The sequence below is a fragment of the Octopus sinensis genome, linkage group LG29 (genome assembly GCF_006345805.1).
Source record: "Octopus sinensis linkage group LG29, ASM634580v1, whole genome shotgun sequence".
Taxonomy (NCBI): Eukaryota; Metazoa; Mollusca; class Cephalopoda; order Octopoda; family Octopodidae; genus Octopus; species Octopus sinensis.
The window spans coordinates 84947-112446 of record NC_043025.1 but is presented as its reverse complement, the minus strand read 5'-3'; the positions used below and the strand labels follow the sequence as shown (position 1 = coordinate 112446).

General features: G+C 35.8%; 1 protein-coding gene and 1 long non-coding RNA gene across 6 annotated transcripts in view; both read right to left on the bottom strand.

Moving 5' to 3' along the window:
- LOC115226117 (26S proteasome non-ATPase regulatory subunit 10) overlaps positions 1-27500 on the bottom strand; it is a 273213-nt gene that overhangs the window by 224936 nt on the left and 20777 nt on the right. The gene's annotated exons all lie outside the window — the stretch shown is intronic.
- Positions 267-6583, bottom strand: LOC115225957. Its single transcript, XR_005004237.1, has 3 exons — positions 4847-6583; positions 2273-2344; positions 267-734 (listed from the first exon to the last, which is right to left on the bottom strand). It is a non-coding gene; the product is annotated as an uncharacterized LOC115225957 (long non-coding RNA).

The following is a 27500-nucleotide window of genomic DNA, read 5'->3' as shown; positions in this document are numbered from 1 at the left end:
CCACTTTGGAGAGGCCTGTCTTAAACCACAACAGGACAAAGTGAGATATATCCTTAGATACATCATGTATTATATAGAAATACTATCTCTATAGGATATATAACGGGAAAAGGCATCAATATATATATATACCAGGCATTCTACTCTCAGATAAACATGAAGGTAGATAGCTATCAATATACCAGAAGATATTAAAGCTGTCTATTTAACAATGGGTTTGCTTGGGGGGGGGGGGGTAGATATACAACAACAGCAACAACAATAAATGAACATTTCAAAGTTTGTCTTTATTTTAAATGTGAATTTTTAACAAAGGAGCCAAACCAGTGAAGGGATCACTATGTGGCTGATATACCTGCTAGAATTAGCAGCTAAATTCACACGATATCACTGTACAGAAGGGCATATTGGACAATGTGGTTGTGGGTTCTCTTTGGAAATAGGCATGATGGTCCTGACTGGAATGCGTTTGATCATAAGTCTCTGTTTGGTCAAGGTTAATCTGAGGCTAAACAACAACAGTTACACAGAAATTCACTTTGCGTCTAATGACAGACATTCCATCGCAGCGAAACATTCAGCTTCTTCAAGAGCTGCACGTAATGTTGCGTGTGTCCGTGTTTCTGGGTCGCAATTTTTGAACCATTCCTTAAGCATCAGGTAGCCTTGTTTTACAGTGTCAATAGACTCATCATCAATTTTCAGTTCAGTTGTATCAACTTCTAAAAAAATCGCTGCAAAAGACACAACAATAAGAAATAAATGCAACAACATTGACAATAACATAAAACGCTGTGTACTGTAGGTTGTTATGAATATAACAAACAAACTTTATCATTAGAGAAGTAAAAAAAGAAATAGCTAAGAAACATGAAAAATATAAGACATTGTTTTCTATAGACAAAAATAACAAAGAGTTTGAATTAAACGAGATTTTTAAAGAAAATTAATTGAAAATTATACTTGAGAAAATATATGGTAAACGAGGGCAGGAAAACTTTTGTGAAGGCAAAAGTATATCAGAACCTCAAGAATTAACATTGACCTCCAACAGTGAAAGCATATGATCCATCCATTTCCTCTGCTCAATATTCTTGAAAGGGCTGTGGGGAAAGAGTCCTCAGGCACCTCCTCCATAGGGTCCTATCAGAAGCATCCATCATTAGACATTCTGCTTGTATTCTATGATGTGAAGAACTAAGACTATGGATATCATCCAACCATTTCTTTCTTGGCCTCCCCCTCGGTACCCTGTTCCATTGGTTTGACTTTGAGAACCTGTCCTGTAATTCATTGCTGCAACACCCTGATCACATGTCCGAGGTACCACAGATGTGGAGGAGACGTGGCTCAACCTGGAGAGACTCCTAGATCTCTGAACTGTAAATCCTATTGAGTAACATTACTCCAAAGACCCTTTAGAAGAACCCCATACATCTGTCATATTCTGTTAGATTTCTGAACTGGTATTCAAAGGGTCATGAAAGTACTGTCCCTCTGTGTCATCTACTACCTTGCAAAGTTCCCAAGAGGACACTGGAAATCGAATGATCAGTGATTGTCCAACAGTCGATAATTCTAAGTCAAACTCAATCCCATTTCAAACTTCTCCAATGAACTCCAGGTTCGATCAATTCTACAGAGCCTATTCAGTTATTATTATGTCAGTCTGAATGAGAGATGCCCCCTGCAGTTCGGCTTGACTTGTGAATGTTCATTTTCTGGTAAATCCCTTAAGGAATTCTCTGTTTTCGCCTGAGGAGAATGATAGGATTTCGCTGTGTCACCTTTATTAAATCTCTTTTTATTGAAGCATTTACAGACATATGTCATGTGGTAAAGTCATTGCAAAATGGCAAAATAAATTGGAATTATCAGCTTCCAACACAATAACCCAATAAATAATCTGTTTGAAGAAAGATGCTTTGTTTTAGATGTTAACTTTGGTACTTGTCCTTCATTACAATAACCTAACAGTGAACCTAAAGAAAATGTGAAACAAATTCACTCACCTGTTTACCCTTAAACAATATTTTAGTTCCTTCTTCCAAAAGATAATATTAAACGCCATTTGTGTTTTCTAGTTATCCATTATTACCAACCATGCTAACCTCAGTGGATATTTTATGAAATATCAGGAATATATCGTAAATAAAATTGTCATACAGATAACCTATCAATTGGAAATGAGGAATGTAACTTGTTCTCATTCATTCTGACAAATAAAATAGATCAGGTGAAAGTAAAATATATAGAAATCAAATATACTCACCTATTTGCCACCAATCACGTCCTAACCTCTTAGCCACTCTCAGAAGATCCCTCTCCTTCAGAACTGGACTCTCTGAAATAAATATTCCAGCTTTTATAATTATTGTAAAACTTATTATCTCTATAAATATTCTGTAGTTTATTGTTGTGGGACATTGTTATCATCAGTGGTTGGCTGGTGACCACTAGGGGTTTTGCTCAGTATTTTTATACTTTCCATTGTGGGACCAGGTAATAGCTCAATATTTAGGCCCGCAACAAAATAGACTAACTTTCCGAAACCTTGTTTCTCTTTAACAGAGACATCCTACATAATCTAACAATGTTGCAATTATTTCATTCAATTATCATTTCATAGTTCTCTCTCTCCTTTCATATATCTGTACCAAATCTATGACATGTGACTGTCCTCTGAACTCTACACTTCACTAACCACCATTCTCCTCATCTTCTGCTAAAGTCCAATATCATCCAATGTGGTCTCCAAAGATCTCGTCAGAATTGCATGACACACCAGTTCAAGTAAAATAAACGTAATACCTGTTCTCTTTGCTGTTGGAAATCTTGAATTTTATCATCCCACATCCCAGTTCACCTGGTCATTATCTGGTGCAGGGAATATTTTAAGACTCCTTAATACAGGTGAGCAATGATCAGTTCTCCAATGATGAAACAAAAAGTGATATCAGGTGTCCTAAAACACTGCACACTTGTACAAAACCCCATTCACTACATACAACTGGACATCTACACATTATTGCAGTGAAGACATCTGAAATGGTACAAAAGGACTGATACTCAAAAATATATAAGAAAGATGGGAATACTAAGTGCGAGCTCCAAATCTTTTATTTTCCAGAATGTTTGGCATATTTGTTTCTTTTAACCCATCTTCGTTCTGTGACTTGATCTCAATGCCTTTACTCTTATTGCAAAATTAGGTAGTGTACCATCGTCGTAATAGTTTTTCAAGTTTCCCTTTAAACTTCATCAGGGTTTCTCCTGCTATTTTGACCTTCACTTGTTTCTGCTGACCTTTCAGAAATGACTGGCTTCATTACTCATTTGCATTAAACCACATTCTTCACCAAGTTTCTCAGTCTACCCAGTTAATCCAGAACTATTTGCATATCCTTTTATTTGTTGTTACTATTGTTATGTAATCCATTAATGTCTTCTCGAGTGTTTTCCTTTGAGCCATTTCTTATCAATCTGCTGATTTAAGTAACATCTCCATAACAATCACAAACCAAATGACTGATTTTGTAGAAACTACAGCAATTCCCGTTTCAAAATGATACCAGTCTATCGAGAAAGTTTTCCTCATGAACTGCATATTGAAATTGTTATAGCAGCTCCTCATTAGATCCTTAATCTTTTCTCATATATAAAACAGGTCCACTGCTTCCATCAACAATTTGTTTGCTAGAGAACCATAAACCAGATCAAATCACACAACATTCAATCCCTTTTAATCTTCTTTCCGTCTTGTATCACATCCTAGATTTAAGACACATGTTCCACACAGCCAGGAATGCCAGAGGATTCCAGTCTTCAAGATACTTTTAGTCCCATATTCATTATTCTGTAGATTTACAGTTGATCTCTTTGTGAATACAACCTTATAAATCTTGCCATCTATATTCAAGGTTGAAATTAGTCTGAACTAATCAATCGGTATTTGATTGCTGGTTTCAATGGACATTTCAAACTGTCTATGAATGGGAATCATTGCTTTTGCTTTGGATCTCCTGCATATATCCATCCAGTTCATCTTTATTGTATTTTAGCTTTCTGTTCTCAGTATCTGCAAACAGAATTTCCTCGTAGAAGTTAAAGAGGAGTGTTTAATTTTGTTGACGACATGATCATTTTTCTAGGGCTTTTGGAGCAAAATTGTGCCCAAGGCCCTTTTTAAAGTGGTTGATGTTAGGAAAGGCACATCACCATAGAAAAGCCGGAATGTGTTCCTCATCCAATCAAGGCGGACAGTATTTCTTAATAAGAACTGACATGGATAGGAATCATCCATCCAATCGATAGGAGCATAGACATCAGATGATAAATGATGAGGGTCATCAGTGTCTATCTTGGAGAGAGAGGGAGAGAGAAAACGGTTGTCTCAACATCAAACCTAATACTTTTACATGGATGAAGACAATGTTTAGGGGATGTAATGATAAATTTATTATCAGTGAAAGAAAAAGGCAGGGTGTTCACATGCGGAACACATTTCATTGTAAATCTGTCACATTATGAGAGATATTTGCCTAAATAGCAACAACAGCAATAACCTATCAGTAAACTTAGTAACTACATATTTTAGTCCTCCGTTTCAAAATACAGTATTAATTCTATTGTCTTCTAAATTATCCATTTTCCGAACCATGCCAACCCCGTTGGATATTTTGTGAAATTCCATTGATATCAAAATGTCTAATAGAATTATTATACAGCTAATATTTCAGATGTAAATTAGGAATGGATCTTGTCCTCAGTCATTCTGATAAACTACAAATGCTCAGGTGAAGGTTAAATTTATAGAAATCCATGAGGTATGTTATTTGCTTCTCACCAACTGGCTGTGATGTTGTCAAGGCATCCTTCACAGAAGTTGGAGTCTTTGAAATGAATATTTTCAAGTTTTACGTTTTATAGTATAATTTCATTATAGTTATTGATAATCAACACTTTATTATTGTGGGAAGGGCATACAGCTGTAAAAACTAGTTCGTAGGGATGTGGTTGTGTACCCATGTAAAAGTTATGTTAACTTTGAGGGTAACAAGGTGTAAAATATCAGATGAGGGTACAAGATAATGCTATGAAACATTCACAAAGACAAGTTTAAGAGAGTTAATGAATGATAGCTGATTAATTATCATGTTAATGCGGCGTATAAACACTAACTATCAATATAGATTGTATAAAATCTGTGTGAAGAACATGTGACATTTGTTACAATTAATATGGTTGTGTCTCAGCACAGTTGATATTATGGTAGTTCCATGAGAAACCATAGAAAAATGTAACCATTTCCAGTACCGAATACTAATGATGAATTCTTTTCTTGGTCAAATAACAATGACCAGGTTCCATGATCTAATTTCAACAGAACAATCAAGTCGGAAGTAAAACCAAAATGTGGAAGACTGAAAACAGTGCCTCTGTTACAATTGAAACCATCTCAAAGCCAACAATTGTCAGTATAACGATGTCTATATGGACAGTAAACGTTATTCAAACATCGTAACAAGCGATAATTATATATATATAAGAATTATGATGAGTTACTGGAAGACAGCATCGTCATCATCATCATCATCAACATTCAAAGTTTGTTTTCCATGCTGGAATGGGTTGGAAATCTTGACAGGATCTGACAAGCCAGACAACTTCACCAGGCCCCAGATGGTTTCTTTGGCATGGTTTTCTACGGTAGGATGTTCTTATTGATGCCAACCACCTCACAGAGTGTACGTGGCCCCTTTGTGTAAAGCACAAGTACTGGCATATTTAGCCAACAGACATGTAAGACAGAGACCCCACAGCCAGGAGAGGGAGTATTGCAAATTTCTCTCCCCGCATCCTGATTCTTTTGTCATCACATTCCCTTCTCACCTCCTGAAAATGTCATCAGCTTCAGTGAAGCAAAACATCATAGAGTAGTGAGGACCGTCTAATTATATAGAATGTAACACAACTTGATTACTACTTGTGCTATAATTAAATGCTCCCAGAACACACTAGGAAGTGGTTGGTGGAAACTAGGAAAGATGACACCACAAGTTTGAAAGGAACGTTTGATATTGTTGGGAAATTGATGATCATTTCTAATGCTTGTGCGACAATAAAATATACCCACGACCCTTTATAAAGTGGTTGGGGTTAGAAAGGGTCTACCACCTTAGAAAAGCTGCAATGTTTTCCTCAACAAATGACGGTTGACAGTAATTTCAGATACAACTGACTTGGACAGTGATGACCCACCTAGTGTATGGGAGCATGGAGAGCAGATGAGAAAAGATGAAGATGATATCATTTATTGTATTGAAACTTTTAACCAGCAACTTTCTTGAAAAGACGGAGAGAAAGAGCATGAGTGAGAGAGAGAGAATGAATGAGTACAATGAGATGACAAACAGGGCGAATATTCTCCTTAACGGGAGAGAACCGTTTCAGGGTTTATATTTAATTTTTGTATCTTTCTTTCTGCGAGTGAATGAGTAACTGATGTTTGCATAAAGTACATTTATTGGATATTCGTGTTGTTGTAGAAGAACAGAATTTCTTTATAGCTAAGCATTCGAATGAAATATAACATTGGAACCTGTTCTCGGTCATTCTATTGACCAAAATAGCTCAGTAAAAGCTAAAATTTATAGAAATCAATTATGTAATGTCATTCTATACTCACCACGTGGCCCTTCTACTGTCTGGACCTCTTTGTCTTCAAATATTGGCCTTGCTGAAATAAATATTTCCAAGATTATACTTTATATTAAAATTTATTTAATGAACATCGATATTTTATAATTGTGAAATATTCCTATAACCAATAGTCAAGATTAACCGTCCCAAATCTCCCCACTCTGTAGGTAACGAAGGGCTTCTCCCTAAGAGTGGAAAGCAGATTGTATGAGACTTGTGTACGGACAGATGTACAACACAATAATGAAAGATAGGTTGTGAAGATAGAAGACATGCAAAGGGTCGGAGGCAAATGAAGCCAGCATGCTCCACTGGATGTACAACATCAGTGTTCAGGTAAGTCGCAGTGGAAATGTCTTAAGAGAAAATCTGGGTATAAGAGTCATCCGATGTAGAGTTCAAAAGAGAGATCTTTCATAGTATGGTTATGTGATGCATATGGATGAGGTGATCAGCATAAAGAGATGCGGATCTCTAAATGTGGAGAGAATCTGAGGAAGAGGAAGACTGAGGAAGACATGGGGCAAAGTGGTGAGAAATGATGTTCAGATGCTGAGCTTCACACGGAAGATAACTAAAACGACTGAGACAATCAGCAATTTTCTGTGCTTGAAAAGACCCAACTGGCTAAGTAACATCGAGGCCATCAAGGCATGTCCTTTATGTGCATACCATCCACCCCGCACACAATCTGTCCCCTAAGAAACATCTCCACAAATTCCATACACCCTTCCCCAACATGATCCCTAACAAGATATAAAATGTAAGGTGAGGGTACACGATGCTCCTATGACAAAATAAGCTTACATTTCATACATACAAATGTAAGAGAGTTAATGAATTATAGCTTATTAATTATCTTGATAATTGGGTATATATGTGATACAATGGCACTGTGCCTGACGGTGCAATACTAGATATCAATATAGATTGTATATAATCTGAGTAAAGAACATATAACCTTCATTACAATGAATATGATTGTGTCTCAGCACAGCTAATATTATGGTAGTTCCATGAGCAAACGAAGAAAGATATAACCAAGTCCACTGCCAAATACTAATGATTAATTCATTTCCTGGTCAAATAACAATGACTATCTTTCATTAAATAATTTGAACGCAACAATCAAGACCAAAGGGTGAAACATTCAGAAAACTGTGCCTCTTTTAGCATTAATATCATCTAAAATCTAACAAGAGTGAGAAAAAGAATGACTATATGGATGGTAAATGTTGTTCAAACAATGTAATAAGTGTATATTATATATAGTTACAAACAAGGATTTGTGAGATCAAGTCACACAGGGAACTCATATTTAATTCCTATCTTTATATTTTATGTCAACACCAATATTTTGTTTAAATGCAAACAGATGTTCACCGTTCAATACTAAATTTAATATTTAATCAACGTTAATGATCATTATACTTATAATCTTAGAGATTTTATTTTTAATGTCTTTAATTTATAACAAAGTTATTCTGACCTGAGACATTCAGGGTAGGTACCTAAACAACATATCATGACAGACATCTGGCTACATAACAACAACAACAACAATAACCTATCAGAAAACTTAGGAAAGACCTTAGTAGTAAATGAAAGAAAATCTTTCTCGTTAACTCACCTGTTTACAAATAAACAAGAAAATGTTTTAGTTCTCTGTCCTAAAAGACATCATTAACTCTATTATGTCTTCTTATTTAACCATTTTACCAACCACGTTAACCTTGATTTTATGAAATTTCAGTGGAATATTTAATAGAATCCTTTTTACAGCTAATGCGGAAACTAGGGATTGACGAGCGATTATAAGAGTTGAAGAGGCCCTGTAGTAAGGTGAGGATCGGCAATGAGTATAGTGAAGAATTCCGGATAGAAGTAGGAGTTCACTAGGATCATTCCTGAACCCCTCGTTTTCATCATAGTCCACCAGGCAATAAGAGAAATGACAAATCAAAAGCAATTCAAGATCGAAATCAAAATGGAAATTGTAGTTGTGACCGATGCCAGTGCCGCCTGACTGGCACCTGTTCCTGTGTCACGTTATAAGTACCATAGAAGCATAGGTCCTTGTCACTGCCGCCTGACTAGTTCCCTGTGCCGGTGGCACGTAAAAAGCACCATCCGAACGTGGTCGATGCCAGCCCCCACACCGACTGGCTCCTGTGTCGGTGGCAAGTAAAAGGCACCCACCACACTCTTGGAGTGGTTGGCATTAGGAATGGCATACATATGTGGAAACCTTGCCAGATCACATTGGAGCCTGGCGCAGCCTACTGCCTTGCCAGTGAAATCGTCCGACCCATGCCACCATAAGAAACGGATGTTAAATGATGATGATGATGATGATGATGATGATGATGATGATGAGTTCCATGACCAAATGACAAAATTAATTCTATTGTGTCTTCTAACTTGAACATTATTACCAACAGCATTAACCTCAATGGGTATTTCATAAACTCACAGTAAATCGATATCTTTAATTCAATTATTATACAGATAATCGTTCAATTGGAAAATAGGAATGGAAGCTGTTTTCAGTTATTCTTTCAAGCACAATATACTCGGGGGAAGTAACCTTACAGAAATCAATTGGGAACTATTATTTTATACTCACCAATTGCCTGAGATGCAGCCCCTAATTCCTGACATATAGCCTCTGTTTGTACACACCTGTCTTCAAACTTTGGAGCCTCTGAAATAAATATTTCCAAGTTTTACATTTAATAATAAAATTTCTTTATCTTTATTTTTATTAAACTCTATCTTTTTATTGTGAGACATTCAATTCCTGTCATTAATGGTCAAATGTTGACCATTATGGTTTTGGTCAATATTTCTGTACTTTCTACAGTGGTCCCATGTAATAGCCCAATATGTCCACAATAAAACAGACTAACATTTCTATATCCACCCTCTCTCTCTCTAAAAACACATTAAATATTCTAACAATGTTGCAATTATCTCATTTAATTAACACTTGATGACAGTTTTCTCTTAGCTTTGTCTTTCTTTTCTTATAACTCTGCCAAATCTACGGCATGGCACAGTCCTCTCATCTCTAGAATTCACTAATCAACATTCCTCTCTAATTAAGTAAAACTGAGCCCATAAAGACATGTCCTTTATATGCATACCCTCCAACCCGCACACAATCTGTCCCCTAAAAAACATCTCCACAAGCCAAATTCCATACACCCTTCCCCAACATGATCCCTAACAAGATATAAAATGTAAGGTGAGGGTACACGATGTTCCTATGACAAAATATGTTTACATTTCAGACATACAAATGTAAGAGAGTTAATGAATTATGGCTTATTAATTATCATGATAACTGGGTATATATGTGATGAAATGGCACTGTGCTTGACGGTGCAATACTAGATATCAATATAGATTGTATATAATCTGAGTAAAGAACATATAACCTTCATTACAATGAATATGATTGTGTCTCAGCACAGCTAATATTATGGTAGTTCCATGAGCAAAAGAAGAAAGATAACCACTGCCAAATACTAATGATTAATTCATTTCCTGGTCAAATAACAATGACTAACTTCCATTAAATAATTTGAATGCAACAATCAAGACCAAAGGGTGAAACACTCAGAAAACTGTGCCTCTTTTAGCATTAATATCATCTAAAATCTAACAAGTGTGAGAAAAAGAATGACTATATGGATGGTAAATGTTGTTCAAACAATGTAATAAGTGTATATTATATATAGTTACAAACAAGGATTTGTGAGATCAAGTCACACAGGGAACTCATATTTAATTCCTATCTTTGTATTTTATGTCAACGCCAATATTTTGTTTAAATGTAAACATGTTCACCGTTCAATACTAAATTTAATATTTAATCAACGTTAATGATCATTATACTTATAATCTTAGAGCTTTCATTTTTAATGTCTTTAATTTATAACAAAGTTATTCTGACCTGAGACATTCAGGGTACGTACCTAAACAACATATCATGACAGACATCTGGCTACATAACAACAACAACAACAACAACAATAACCTATCAGAAAACTTAGGAAAGACCTTAGTAGTAAAAGAAAGAAAATATTTCTTGTTAACTCACCTGTTTACAAATAAACAACAAAATGTTTTAGTTCTCTGTCCTAAAAGACATCATTAACTCTATTGTGTCTTCTTATTTATCCATTTTACCAACCACGTTAACCTTGATTTTATGAAATTTCAGTGGAATATTTAATAGAATCCTTTTTACAGCTAATGCGGAAACTAGGGATTGACGAGCGATTATAAGAGTTGAAGAGGCCCTGTAGTAAGGTGAGGATCGGCAATGAGTATAGTGAAGAATTCCGGATAGAATTAGGAGTTCACTAGGGATCATTCCTAAAACCCTCGTTTTCATCATAGTCCACCAGGCAATAAGAGAAATGACAAATCAAAAGCAATTCAAGATCGAAATCAAAATGGAAATTGTAGTTGTGACCGATGCCAGTGCCGCCTGACTGGCACCTGTTCCTGTGGCACGTTATAAGTACCATAGAAGCATAGGTCCTTGTCACTGCCGCCTGACTAGTTCCCTGTGCCAGTGGCACGTAAAAAGCACCATCCGAATGTGGTCGATGCCAGCCCCCACCCCGACTGGCTCCTGTGTCGGTGGCAAGTAAAAGGCACCCACCACACTCTTGGAGTGGTTGGCATTAGGAATGGGATACATATGTGGAAACCTTGCCAGATCACATTGAAGCCTGGCGCAGCCTACTGCCTTGCCAGTGAAATCGTCCGACCCATGCTATTATAAAGACGGATGTTAAACGATGATGATGATGATGAGTTCCATGACCAAATGACAAAATTAATTCTATTGTGTCTTCTAATTTGAACATTATTACCAACAGCATTAACCTCAATGGGTATTTCATAAACTCACAGTAAATCGATATCTTTAATTCAATTATTATACAGATAATCGTTCAATTGGAAAATAGGAATGGAAGCTGTTTTCAGTTATTCTTTCAAGCACAATATACTCGGGGGAAGAAAACCTTACAGAAATCAATTGGGAACTATTATTTTATACTCACCAATTGCCTGAGATGCAGCCCCTAATTCCTGACATATAGCCTCTGTTTGTACACACCTGTCTTCAAACTTTGGAGCCTCTGAAATAAATATTTCCAAGTTTTACATTTAATAATAAAATTTCTTTATCTTTATTTTTATTAAACTCTATCTTTTTATTGTGAGACATTCAATTCCTGTTGTTAATGGTCAAATGTTGACCATTATGGTTTTGGTCAATATTTCTGTACTTTCTACAGTGGTCCCATGTAATAACTCAATATGTCCAATAAAACAGACTAACATTTCTCTAATCCACCCTCTCCCTCTCTCTCTCCTCTCTCTAAAAACACATTAAATATTCTAACAATGTTGCAATTATCTCATTTAATTAACACTTGATGACAGTTTTCTCTTAGCATTGTCTTTCTTTTCTTATAACTGTGCCAAATTTATGGCATGGCACAGTCCTCTCATATCTAGAATTCACTAATCAACATTCCTCTCTATTAAGTAAAACTGCACCCATAAAGACATGTCCTTTATATGCATACCCTCCAACCGCACACAATCTGTCCCCTAAAAAACATCTCCACAACAAGCCAATTCCATACACCCTTTCCCAACATGATCCCTAACAAGATATAAAATGTAAGGTGAGGGTACACAATGTTCCTATGACAAAATAAGTTTACATTTCAAACATACAAATGTAAGAGAGTTAATGAATTATAGCTAATTATTTATCTTGATAATTGGGTATATACACTACCGTCAGAAATTAATTAGCACCCTTGATTTGCTCACCATGAAGCATGGTGGGGGTGGTCTGATGGTGTGAGGGGCGTTCAGCTACAGTTGTGTTGGGTGGCTCTATGCCGTCGAAGGCAACATCAACGCAGCAAAGTACGTTGAGATAGTACGGGATACCTCTTTGGTGGCGAGGAGTACGTGCTAGCCAGTCACCTGACCTGAACCCTATTGAGAACCTCTGGAGTCGATTGGGTAGGGATTTGAATGTGCAGCAATACAGGAACCGACACGAGCTGTTTGGGGCACTTCTTGCTGCATGGGGGCCATCCCTGCACAGTACCTGCAGGCACTCATAGACAGCATGCCGACCCGCGTAGTAGCTGTCATTGCTGCCAAAGGAGGAGCAACAAGATATTGACTAAATTTCACGATTAATATCAATTATGTGGTGTGCTGGGATATGTTTTAATAAATTTTTGATTAAAAACGAGTTCGTTTCTGATAATAAGTTAATTAAATTAAGAAAATGTAAGAAAATGTAGAAATTTGAGAAGTGCTAATTAATTTCCGACGCAAGTGTATTTGATACAATGGCACTGTGCTTGACGGTGCAATACTAGATATCAATATAGATTGTACATAATCTGAGTAAAGAACATATAACCTTCATTACTATGAATATGATTGTGTCTCAGCACAGCTAATATTATGGTAGTTCCATGAGCAAACGAAGAAAGATATAACCAAGTCCACTGCCAAATACTAATGATTAATTCATTTCCCGGTCAAATAACAATGACTATATTCTATTAAATAATTTGAACGCAACGATGTCAGTGTGTACACAAGGCAGAGTGAAGAGGCCTGAGAGAAGTGTTAGACATAAGAAGCATCAGATGTGATGTACAAGAGAGACAACTGCACTGGTATGGTCATGGTATGGATGAGGAGAGCTGTGGAAAGAAGTGTTACACCCTCACAGTGGAAAGAACCCGTGCAAAGGGGTGACCCAGGAAGACAGGGGATGACGTGGTGAAACGACCTTCGAACGTTGGGCCTCACAGAGGTAATGGCAAGAGACAGAGACCTCTGTAAATATGATGTGATTAAGAGGACTCGGCAAGTGAAGTGAGATCACAGCTGTAGCCTATACCAGTGGCGCATAACCAGCCCCTTTTAAAAGTACCCTTGAATCACAGAGTGATAAGTTGCGCTTGAGAAGAATTTCTGAGTCAAGTAAAACCAAAAACCAGAAATCACAAATCAAAATCAAATCAAGATCGAAATCAAAATGCAAATTGTAATTATGGCCGATGCCAGTGCCGCCTGGCTGGCACCCGTGCCGGTGGCACATAATAAGTACCATTCAAACATTATTTGTTGCCAGTGCCGCCTGACTGGTTCCCTGTGCCGTTGGCACATAAAAAGTACCTTCCGAACGTGGACAATGCCAGCCCCAACTTCAACTGGCTCCTGTGTCGGTGGCACGTAAAAGGCACCCACCACACTCTCGAAGTGGTTGTCGTTAGGAATGGCATACATATGTGGAAACCTTGCCAGATCACATTGCAGCCTGACGCAGCCTACTGCCTTACCAGTGAAATCGTCCGACCCATGCCACCATAAGAAACGGATGTTAAATGATGATGATGATGATGATGATGAGTTCTGTGACCAAATGACAAAATTAACTCTATTGTGTCTTCTAATTTGAACATTATTACCAACAGCATTAACCTCAATGGGTATTTCATAAACTCACAGTAAATCGATATCTTTAATTCAATTATTATACAGATAATTGTTCAATTGGAAAATAGGAATGGAAGCTGTTTTCAGTTATTCTTTCAAGCACTATATACTCGGGGGAAGAAAACCTTACAGAAATCAATTGGGAACTATTATTTTATACTCACCAATTGCCTGAGATGCAGCCCCTAATTCCTGACATGTAGCCTCTTTTTTTACACACCTGTCTTCAGACTTTGGAGCCCCTGAAATAAATATTTCCAAGTTTTACATTTGATATTAAAATGTCTGTATCTTTACTTTTATTAAACTCTATCTTGTTATAGTGAGTCATTCAATTGGTGGCCTTACAGGTCAAATGTTGACCATTATGGTTTTGGTCAATATTTCTGTACTTTCTACAGTGGTCCCATGTAATAGCCCAATATGTCCACAATAAAACAGACTAACATTCCTAAATCCACCGTCTCCCCCCCTCTCTCTCTCTCTCTCTAAAAACACATTAAATATTCTAACAATGTTGCAATTATCTCATTTAATTAACACTTGATGACAGTTTTCTCTTAGCTTTGTCTTTCTTTTCTTATAACTCTGCCAAATCTATGGCATGGCACAGTCCTCTCATCTCTAGAATTCACTAATCAACATTCCTCTCTAATTAAGTAAAACTGCGCCCATAAAGACATGTCCTTTATATGCATACCCTCCAACCCGCACACAATCTGTCCCCTAAAAAGCATCTCCACAAGCCAAATTCCATACACCCTTCCCCAACATGATCCCTAAGAAGATATAAAATGCAAGGTGAGGGTACAGGATGTTCCTATGGCAAAATAAGTTTACATTTCAGACATACAAATGTAAGAGAGTTAATGAATTATAGCTTATTAATTATCATGATAATTGGGTATATATGTGATACAATGGCACTGTGATTGACGGTGCAATACTAGATATCAATATAGATTGTATATAATCTGAGTAAAGAACATATAGCCTTCATTACTATGAATATGATTGTGTCTCAGCACAGCTAATATTATGGTAATTCCATGAGCAAACGAAGAAAGATATAACCAAGTCCACTGCCAAATACTAATGATTAATTCATTTCCTGGTCAAATAACAATGACTATCATTCATTAAATAATTTGAACGCAACAATCAAGTCTAAAGGGTGAAACATTCAGAAAACTGTGCCTCTTTTAGCATTAATATCATCTAAAATCTAACAAGTGTGAGAAAAAGAATGACTATATGGATGGTAAATGTTGTTCAAACAATGTAATAAGTGTATATTATATATAGTTACAAACAAGGATTTGTGAGATCAAGTCACACAGGGAACTCATATTTATTCCTATCTTTATAATTTATGTCAACACCAATGTTTTGTTTAAATGCAAACAGATGTTCACCGTTCAATACTAAATTTAATATTTAATCAACGTTAATGATCATTATACTTACAATCTTAGAGATTTGATTTTTAATTTCTTTAATTTATAACAAAGTTATTCTGACCTGAGACATTCAGGGTAGGTACCTAAACAACATATCCTGACAGACATCTGGCTACATAACAATAACAACAACAATAACCTATGAGAAAACTTTGGAAAGACCTTAGTAGCAAAAGAAACAAAAACTTTCTCGTTACCTCACCTGTTTACAAATAAACAACAAAATGTTTTAGTTCTCTGTCCTAAAAGACATCATTAACTCTATTATGTCTTCTTATTTAACCATTTTACCAACCACGTTAACCTTGATTTTATGAAATTTCAGTGGAATATTTAATAGAATCCTTTTTACAGCTAATGCGGAAACTAGGGATTGACGAGCGATTATAAGAGTTGAAGAGGCCCTGTAGTAAGGTGAGGATTGGCAATGAGTATAGTGAAGAATTCCGGATAGAAGTAGGAGTTCACTAGGGATCATTCCTAAACCCCTCGTTTTCATCATAGTCCACCGTGCAATAACAGAAATGACAAATCAAAAGCAATTCAAGATCGAAATCAAAATGGAAATTGTAGTTGTGACCGATGCCAGTGCCGCCTGACTGGCACCTGTTCCTGTGTCACGTTATAAGTACCATAGAAGCATAGGTCCTTGTCACTGCCGCCTGACTAGTTCCCTGTGCCGGTGGCACGTAAAAAGCACCATCCGAATGTGGTCGATGCCAGCCCCCAGCCCGACTGGCTCCTGTGTCGGTGGCACGTAAAAGGCACCCACCACACTCTCGGATTGGTTGGCATTAGGAATGGCATACATATGTGGAAACCTTGCCAGATCACATTGGAGCCTGGCGCAGCCTACTGCCTTGCCAGTGAAATCGTCCGACCCATGCCACGATAAGAAACGGATGTTAAATGATGATGATGATGAGTTCTGTGACCAAATGACAAAATTAACTCTATTGTGTCTTCTAATTTGAACATTATTACCAACAGCATTAACCTCAATGGGTGTTTCATAAACTCTCAGTAAATCGATATCTTTAATTCAATTATTATACAGATAATCGTTCAATTGGAAAATAGGAATGGAAGCTGTTTTCAGTTATTCTTTCAAGCACAATATACTCGGGGGAAGAAAACCTTACAGAAATCAATTGGGAACTATTATTTTATACTCACCAATTGCCTGAGATGCAGCCCCTAATTCCTGACATATAGCCTCTGTTTGTACACACCTGTCTTCAAACTTTGGAGCCTCTGAAATAAATATTTCCAAGTTTTACATTTAAAAAGAAACTTTCTTTATCTTTATTTTTATTAAACTCTATCTTTTTATTGTGAGACATTCAATTCCTGTCGTTAATGGTCAAATGTTGACCACTATGGTTTTGGTCAATATTTCTGTACTTTCTACAGTGGTCCCATGTAGTAGCTCAATATGTCCACAATAAAACAGACTAACATTTCTAAATCCACCCTCTCCCTCTCTCTCTCTCTCTCTCTCTCTTCTCTAAAAACACATTAAATATTCTAACAATGTTGCAATTATCTCATTTAATTAACACTTGATGACAGTTTTCTCTTAGCATTGTCTTTCTTTTCTTATAACTGCCAAATCTATGGCATGGCACTGTCCTCTCATATCTAGAATTCACTAATCAACGTTCCTCTCTAATTAAGTAAAACTGCACCCATAAAGACATGTCCTTTATATGCATACCCTCCAACCCGCACACAATCTGTCCCCTAAAAAACATCTCCACAAGCCAAATTCCATACACCCTTCCCCAACATGATCCCTACCAAGATATAAAATGTAATGTGAAGGTACACAATGTTCCTATGACAAAATATGTTAACATTTCATACATACAAATGTAAGAGAGTTAATGAATTATAGCTTATTAATTATCATGATAATCGGGTATATATGTGATACAATAGCACTGTGCTTGACGGTACAATACTAGATATCAATATAGATTGTATATAATCTGAGTAAAGAACATATAACCTTCATTACTATGAATATGATTGTGTCTCAGCACAGCTAATATTATGGTAGTTCCATGAGCAAACGAAGAAAGATATAACCAAGTCCACTGCCAAATACTAATGATTAATTCATTTCCTGGTCAAATAACAATGACTATCTTTCATTAAATAATTTGAACGCAACAATCAAGACCAAAGGGTGAAACACTCAGAAAACCGTGCCTCTTTTAGCATTAATATCATCTAAAATCTAACAAGAGTGAGAAAAAATGACTATATGGATGTAATGTGTTTTGTTCAAAACATGTAATAAGTGTATATTATATATAGTTACAAAGAAGGATTTGTGTATTCAAGTCAAATTCAATTTCTGATTGTATATTTTGTATAAACACCAATAATTTGTTTAAATATAAACAGATGTTCATGGTTCAATATTTAATTTAACATTTAATAAAATTAAGTTCATGATGAATATTCTTATACAGAGTTAACATTTAATTAGAATTTTCTAATTTACAACTACAAAATGTATTCTAACCAGAGACATTGAGGGTACACAACCCCAGAAAATACAAAATATTACGACAGACATCTGGCTACATAACAACATCAAGAATAACCTATCAGAAAACTTACGAAAAATCTTAGTAGAAAAACAAACAACTATTTTATTAACTCACGAGTTTACACCTAAAAAACATAAATTATAGTTCCATAGAAGACAATATTAACTCTATTGTGGCTTTTAATTTATCCATTTGACCAAACATGTTAAACATGACTTTATGAAATTTCAGTAATATTTTTAATACAATTACTTTAGAGCTAAACTTTCAAATGGAAATTAGAAATGGGATCTGTTCTCCACCATTCTAATAAGCAAAATAGCTTAGGTGAATGTAAAATCTATAGAAATTAATTAAGATCTCTAATTTTAAACTCATCAACTGTCTCTGCCACAGTCTGCATTCCCTTCTCTTCAAACTTTGGACTCTCTGAAATATGTGTTTCCAAGTTTTATAGTTATTTATAGCACAATTTCTTCATATTTATTAATAATCTATATTTTATTATTGAGAGACATTCATATCATCAATGGCCAACCAGCGATCATAATGCTTTTGGTCAATATTTTTATACTTTCAACAGTGGACCCATGTAATAGCCAATATTTAGCTCCAATACGAACTCTAGTTGATCTTTGTAAATTTCCTCTTTCTGTTAAGATATCCTACATAATCTAACAATGCTGTAATTATATCACATAATAACAGTTAATCTGTAGGTTTTGGTTTCCTTGCTTATATCTATGACCCTAAATGTATTCTCAAAACCCTGATCTTCACTAACAACCTGTTTAATTCCAGTGTCAACATATTTATTCATCAAAGATATAACAACAAACACATGTCACAACCACTTCAAGAAGGTAATACATACACCTAATCTTTTTGTTAAACATTGTTGCTGATAATCCCTAATTTAACTTCACAGTTCACCAGAATGTCACCTCATTCAGGATATATTTGAAGGTTTCATGATCTGGTTGCTTGACAAACAAAACTGTCTCTATTAGCCTTAATATCCTCCAATTACAAACATAACAACATGGAATTGTGTGTTAAAGTCTCTCAAACTAGTGACATATAATTTTACTCCTTTAAAATATTCTACTAATTTTAATACTTTACCAAGATGACACTGATGTCCTTGTAAGTACTGTTGTATTTAATTATCTTCTAATAACTCATAATTAATTATAGAGTTGATGGAGATTTATTGATACTTCAGTTACTCACTAAGTATCTTGCAGAATCCTCCATTATTTTTATGTTGCAGACTACAACCCTCTTGAAGTGTGACATGTTTCCTACTTGGATAAAATCAATGTTTAGTGGATGTAGTGTGAGAGATATACTATTACAGAGAACAGACACTAGGAACACCTTTTATCATAAATCTGCCAGATTATGGCAGACCTCTGTCTACATAACAACATGAAGTATATTATTCTACACAATAAGGCAATGGGACAAGCAGGACAAACAGACAGATCAGCAAAGAATATTCTTACCAACTCGACCTCTGCTTGTTACACAGTTTCAAACACCTCAGGCATCGTTTAAGTGGAACGTTTGAACATTCTTCACATGTCAGAAGGTGTTCACAGGATGAACTTTTGTTGTGGCCTCTTTATTTTTCTGCACAACAAACATCTGTGGACAAAACAGAAACATCAATCAATAACATTCATTTATAATAAATATTATATTATTTACATGTTCGGAATAGAGAATATTATAAGATACATCAGTAACTACCAAGAGTAGAGCAGAAACTCTTCTTTAAACAATTACATACATACAGATATTTTTGTAGTTAAATGGCATGCTCACACACACACACACATACATACATACACACACATGCATACATACATTGATAAATGTTTGTCTTGACCCTGATACATCATAGAAATTTGGTTGACACACAGTGAACTGCATATATTCCAGAAATATATTTCACTTCTAACATCGAACGCATTCTTCTGAACAAATATATCTACAGAGGTTTCTTTATATACACATACTTTATTATATACATCCTGTCTCCACAGATTAGCAGATGAGGTATCCAGTACTGAAGAGTGGCAGGAATAGCCCGAAACCAGACCTGGTCTGCTGGTTCTGTTGCTATAAGATGGTAGGGGTTCGATCCCCTGCTCGCAATTAATCGGATGCACCTTTGCATTGTTAATTAGCTAGAGGAGGTGTTCTCTTGGGGTTAAACATTCGCAGTAGAGTCCATCCGAACAGATACTCATGTTGGCGTGCCTACGAATATTACTTATATATATTTTCGTCCAACCCGTGCTAGCACGGAAAACGGATGTTAAACGATGATGATAATGATGATGATGATATATCTATCATATATATATATATATATATATATATATATGTATGCATGATAGTTTTCGGCCAGTATTAGCGCAGGCCATGTTTAACGTAATCCCACTACCGGGCGAATCAGGATGCGGACAACATGACCCACTCGAGGAGAGAGTTGCTGTTTACGGGGACATATCTTGGTGTTGGAGTTTTATCAGGGATTTCTTGAAGGATATTTCAAAATACTTCTTGAACTTTATGGGGGTCTTTTTCTGCTTTAATGTATTTTGGTGTAATGCTAAATGGAGCGGGGCCACTTGAGGTGAAATAATTTTGCCGTATTGTTGTTATGTGATGCGAGTTTGATTTATGTTGTGGGCAGATAATACGGGGCCCAGGCCTTGGGTATATCTTAAAGCTGATGCCAACATCATTTGGGCAATGCTGATGAGATATTTTCCACCATGATTTTGGGAGGCTTTATTATAGTATCGTGCATGTAGTTCTAGTTTCTGTCCCTTATTTTGCCCCTTTCCAATAATATCAGCTGCGCTCTGTAGACATATTATTATTATTATCGTTATTATTATTATTATTATTATTAAAACATTCACATAAACGATTATTTGTAAAAGCAAATAAAATCTTCTGAAGCGTGTCAATTGAATAAAGCAGAACAATATTTATACAGTCCAAAAATCAATATCTATAAACAATATCTGAATTTCAACAAAGAAAGTTTTGTATATTCACCGAGGGGCAAATGTGTCTGCTTCTTAAGTAGCTCATACAGAGAGATGTATGGCAAAGAAATTGCCAAATCTTATAAAATAAGGGAGTCAAAGGCGACTAAAGCACCTAGTAATGGTATATGTGTTACTTGAATTATTTACGTTTCCTGACAGCTTTTTTTTTCTATGAAGATATGTGGCAATATTCCATCAGTATTTGCAGAAATATAATATATACACTGTTGGTGTGTGTTTGTAGGTTATTTTTCTATGAAATCATTCGTAATATTGACTGATTCGGACTTAGAAGAGTGAGAAAAAGATGTTGGTAGACAGATAAATTCCACTTAATTCTAAGTAACAGTTTCAAAATGGAATTCATTCACTTCATTATTTAGATCTATATTTTCCTATTGATCACAAATCTTTAAAATAGGGAACGAAGAGGGGTAGGTGGTGATGGACAGTGAAGTATAACTGGCAACACTACGAATCATGTGAATGTAATCAAAATCGTGTTCTTTCTTTGATCTCCTGAGAACTGCATATTGTTTATTGTGTGGCCTTTGACAAAAACACTAGCGACAGTATAACGTATTGGTAGAATTAAAACGAAATAAACATATAAACATGATTATATACAAAATAGAAAATGTACTGGTTTATCTGTTCCATTGCCAGGAAATACTTACTGTGGTGGTAAAAATGCTTCTAATTTTCTTCTCAAATTTGGGTCCTTAATGAGGTCCAATGGTGTGTTATTGTTGTTGTTTTTATGGTGAAAGTCCGCTCCCTGGCTGGCGAGATATCTCGCAACCACTACACCAGAGAGCATTTCCTTCTTTTTCAGGTTAAGGGCAGTACAGCACTACAAATGATGAAATATAAAATGATGACAATATTACAGAAATATTCAAAACAAATGCCCCTAATTACACAAAAGTTCATCTAAATTTACTCATAGCTTGTTTATCCACTAATTAAAGCAATTACAAAGTATTGAGTTCCTACATAATCTTTAATTGAGTCCATTTTCTATTTTTATGTTTTTACTTTATTTTCAACACTGAGACACCCTCTAAATATATTGTCATTACATTGAGCAGGACAAACCGTATTGATTAACATCAAGCTTATTAATGAGTAATATATACTTGTCAATCACAAATATCACAATATATTCAGTAGAAAAGTTAAATATAGGAAGAACAAACCAACAAGAACCTATCTATATAATTGGCTTGATAAAGGCGACCATGTGGCCATAAGAAAGAGTATTGTATATATAAATATAACACAACATGAGAAGAAAGAACATAAGTTATATCAGAAACAAAAACACCTATAACATAACAAAGTCAATACCACACAGACATGACCAAACATATCAATAATGTTTCCATAATTAAGCAAGAAGCATCTTTGAATGATGGCGGTAAAGTAAAGGAAGCAGGAATTAGTGTCAAGTCAGAAGAGTAATGGAAGAGTATTTTTAATCACGGACAAGTGAATTTTGGAAGAGGTGACTTGCAAGTCTACCAGATAGATGGAAGAGCATTGTAGAAGATGAAGGAGAATATGTTTTAGATTAACAGAAAAATATAAGGATTATAAAAAACTGCTTCATTTATGAGATGACAGCAAAAAGTCCAGAAGTATTGAAGTCCATACTGTTGATGACATCAGATAGCCGAATACAGTAAACGGGCTTTAAACAGCATTTTACAAGATATATACTCAAACTCAAAATCATTACTTGTGTGTGTTTGTCTGTGTGAGTGTGTGTGTGTGTGTGTGAGTGTGTTGTGTGTGTGGTGGTGTGTGTGGTGTGTTGTGTGTGTGTGTGTTGTGTGTGTGTTTGTGTGTGTGTGTGCCTAAGTACAGAACTTAAATACTGGAAAACTCACTAAGGACCATGCTTTATTGCATTTATCCTCTAGCGTCTTAACATTGAACAATGTTATGACATGTCCACAAGAAGTCAGTGGATTCATGTCGTGTACAAGAAGTAGGATAGAGAGCAGTTTCACTCAGAATTCTTCATAGAATGGACTGGATGTCTTTACCATGGCACCAGCACTATAAAGCTCAGACATCTCTTCTATCCTGCATCATTGTTAATTGAGAATAATATCTCCTCTATTAAATAGGCCACTTCTCCGTCAAATTGTGATGGCTGTGTTTATATGGCCAACAACCGAGATGGGTCACCTCTCGACCGTGGTGAGACGACATCTTTGAGAGTGAAAGGAGATGGAATATTGTTTGTTACATAATATAACTCGGGTCATAAGGGGAGACTGGATTACGGAATGGTAATGGAGGATGGGGTTGATAGGGGAGAATTGATACAAGACAAGCTAAGCTTGGCTGTCTGGCTGTCTCTCTCTCACACTCACAGAAAGACTCACAAATGCACAAAATCACACAGACACACACAGACGCACACACACAGACACACACGCATGTATATACACAAACAATTTTAAAACTTACTTCGTTTAGTAAATCCAAGGGTGCATCCTCGGAATCAAACACATTTCTATTCACGGCCAGGTGCAAACAGCTGTTACCTTCACCATCAACAGCATTTATGTCTGCACCCATGGCTATTAACAGGTGTGTCATTCCGAGGTGACCCTGGGAAACGGCTTCAAGCAATGGTGTCCATTTCCTTTTGTTTTGAATGTCGAACTGAACTGAACCCTTTGTGGAAGTAAAAATAGAAAATGAAAATTTACAGTAAAATCAGGATGGATATCAATGTGTCATTATTGTCTTCTACTGTATACTTGATCAAACTGATCATGTACATTTGATGTTTGTCCGTAAAATCAACCTTCGTAAGATCCTCTAGATGTTGCTATGAGAATGTGTTCTAGACAGGATAAAGATGTCCTAAATAGATTGTTTCAGCTTAATCTACCTGTATTCCTAACTATAGTAAGTTTTAGGGGAGCTGAACACGAGTGAACACATGATTAACAGATCAAGACTAGTAAAGAAGAATCAAAATTTCTAAAGTATACTTTTGATGTTGCTATAATTAATAAGAGGTTCATAAACTGTTGAGTGGTTAGTGTCCACCACCATGAAATTAATGCGCGTGCACACACACATACACAGAGACACACTCAAATATAAATATATATATATATATATATATATATATATATATATATGTATATATATAGTGAGAGAGAGAGAGAGAGGGAGAGATTTATATACATTACTGTTGGATATATAATATTATGTTGAATGAGGAATATGTAAAATGAGTTCACGAGAAAATTTATCCATCACACCATTGGTTTGACCCTTGTTGCATCGATTCCTTGCAGGTGGGAAAGTTCTCGGTGTCGCTTGGTATGTTGTTGTTGTCAGTAGGTCTTGGATTATAGCATTATAGCCAACAACCTCCTGGCAACATCATGCCAAGCGAAACCGAGAATATTTGTGAAGTTTCCTCTGTAAAACAAGACACCAGATGATATGCATCTGCACCGGAAGATGCAACACATCCAATTATACAGTATCCAACCCACAAGTGTCCGATGCAAAATGGGTCAATACTCCATTTCCCAATCCCCCATTTGTAATAAAACTCAAAAAACCGTGAAATTCCTGAGGTAGACTAAGTGAAAATTATATCATAACGTGTGTGTGTGTGTGTGTGTGCAGACATACAGACAGACGTGCGTACACACGCACGCACGCACGCACGCACGCACGCACGCACGCACGCACGCACGCACGCACGCACGCCACACACACACACACACACACACATACATACATACATACATACATACATAGAGAAACTGTGCATAGTTTAGCTGTCCAGCGGATGTTGACGTAAAGTGAAAAATAGAATATCTGGAAATAAACTGAATAATGACATATCTATGTATATATTTGTTTTGATTGTAGAAAAGATAAATCCGGAGAAGAAGCACACTCTAAGATGTAGAGCAGTGTATATTTTAAAACTGGGGAAGGCCGGTTTCCGGGATTACCCTTGGTTTCCGGTCCAAAAAGGATTTAGCTTCATGGCGTATCATTAGACCCCAAAACCTGTTGGCCTAAGACCTCTTCCAAATATGGAGGTGGAAACCCTACACTTCATACGCCTAATCCGTCCAATAGCTTTTCCAGCTGCATACGGTGTATAGTTCGTTGGATGACGTGGGGATGTTATTACTGGAGTATCCGAGGTCAAATTCTTTCATATTTATGGGAGACCCGTGGTTTCAGTGAATATGTAGAAACGCTTCAATGGTGAGGTATTTAATGGAAACCACATGGTCACTGGGATGATCTCTTGCCAGGGAGCTGAAAGGATCTTTTGCAGAAAACGTAAATCCAAGGCTTTTCCCCTTCCATATTTTGAAGAGGTCTTAGGCCAACAGGTTTTGGGGCCTTACGATCCGTACAAAGTTAAACCTTTATTGATGGGAAACCCAGGGTAATCCCATAAACCACCCCAATTCTTTTTATACCTTCATATATAAGTATATATATTATATATATGTATATATATATATATATGTATATATATATAAGTGTATATGCATGTATGTATATTTACTACTTCCTTTTTGATATCTTACTAAATCAGCTTCTCTCTTCTATAAAAAACTGTTTTGTAAATTATTGTCTTCCATACATTAATATTTTAAAAATAAAATTCTGTTCTTGTATATGTATATTGCATTGAAGAATGGATGTAAACATGATATTCTATGAACTGAGGTGCTTGTCATTTATACCTGTTTTACTTTGTAAATTGTACGATGGCACTGTATGATTTATAACCTATACACTAATGCAGACATGTAAAAGAATTTATCATACACAAAAATTTCTGTGAAACGATGTAACTGGTGAAAGAAATATATTCATCTTATAATTTCTTACTTTATAAGTATATATATATATGTGTGTGTGTGTGTGTGTATAAATATATACATATCCCAATGCATAGACACACACACACACACACACACATATATATATATATATCTGCATATATATATATGTGTGTATGTATGTATATATCCATACATATATATACGCACAGACACACACAGACTTCATTGTGTGTGTATGTATATATATATATATGAGTATTCATCTTATATGTGAGTGCGTATACGCTTGTGTGTGTGTGAGTGTCTCTTTGTCTTGACATCTGTGTGATAGTTGTAAATGAGTGCCACTGTCATATAAGCAGGGTCTCTTATTTCCAACATTCTGCGGGAACATGTCTAGTTCTTGGCAAATGTTAGCTTCCTTGAAAAGAAGAGGAGAAGGTTGGCGATAGGGAGAGCATCCAGCTGCAGGAATTTGCCTCAATATAATCTATCGGGGCCAAGCAAGTGATGATGATGATGATCTGTATAATACATTATATATATATATATATATATATATATATCTATATATATATATATATATATATATTATATATATGTATATTATATATATAGTTAGATTGATAGATAGATAGATAGATAGAAGATAGATAGATGATAGACAGAGAGAGATAGAGAGACAGACAGACAGATAGACAGACAGATAGATAGATAGATAGATAATAGATAGATAGATAGATAGATAGATAGATAGACAGAGAGGGAGATAGAGAGACAGACAGATATATAGATAGATAGATAGATAGATAGATAGATATATAGATAGATAGATAGATGATAGATTAGATAGATAGATAGATAGATAGATAGATAGATAGATAGATAGATGAGATAGAAAAAGAATAGATAGACACAACCCATCTATGTACATGGTTGTAGTGTAAGGAACATTTTTCCCAGCCATACACTGTTCCACGTTGAATCCCTCTGCATGGAAACTCAGGAAGTATATTCTACCCTTACCTAGGGCTGAACAAAATCTTATAAGCGGATTTGGGAAATGAAAACTGAAAGAAGCTTCATAACAGGTGTGGTGTCTATGTGTGTGCCTATGTATGTGTTGTGTGTGTGAGTTATGTTTTTTCATATGTGTGTGTGTGTGTAGCGGTTCGGTAAAGAGGCTGAGAGGATAAGTGATATGCTTAAAATAAAAGAAAGGACCGGGATCGATGCAGTAGACTAAAAATTCAAGGTGATGCCCCAGCAGGACGCAGTCAAATGCCT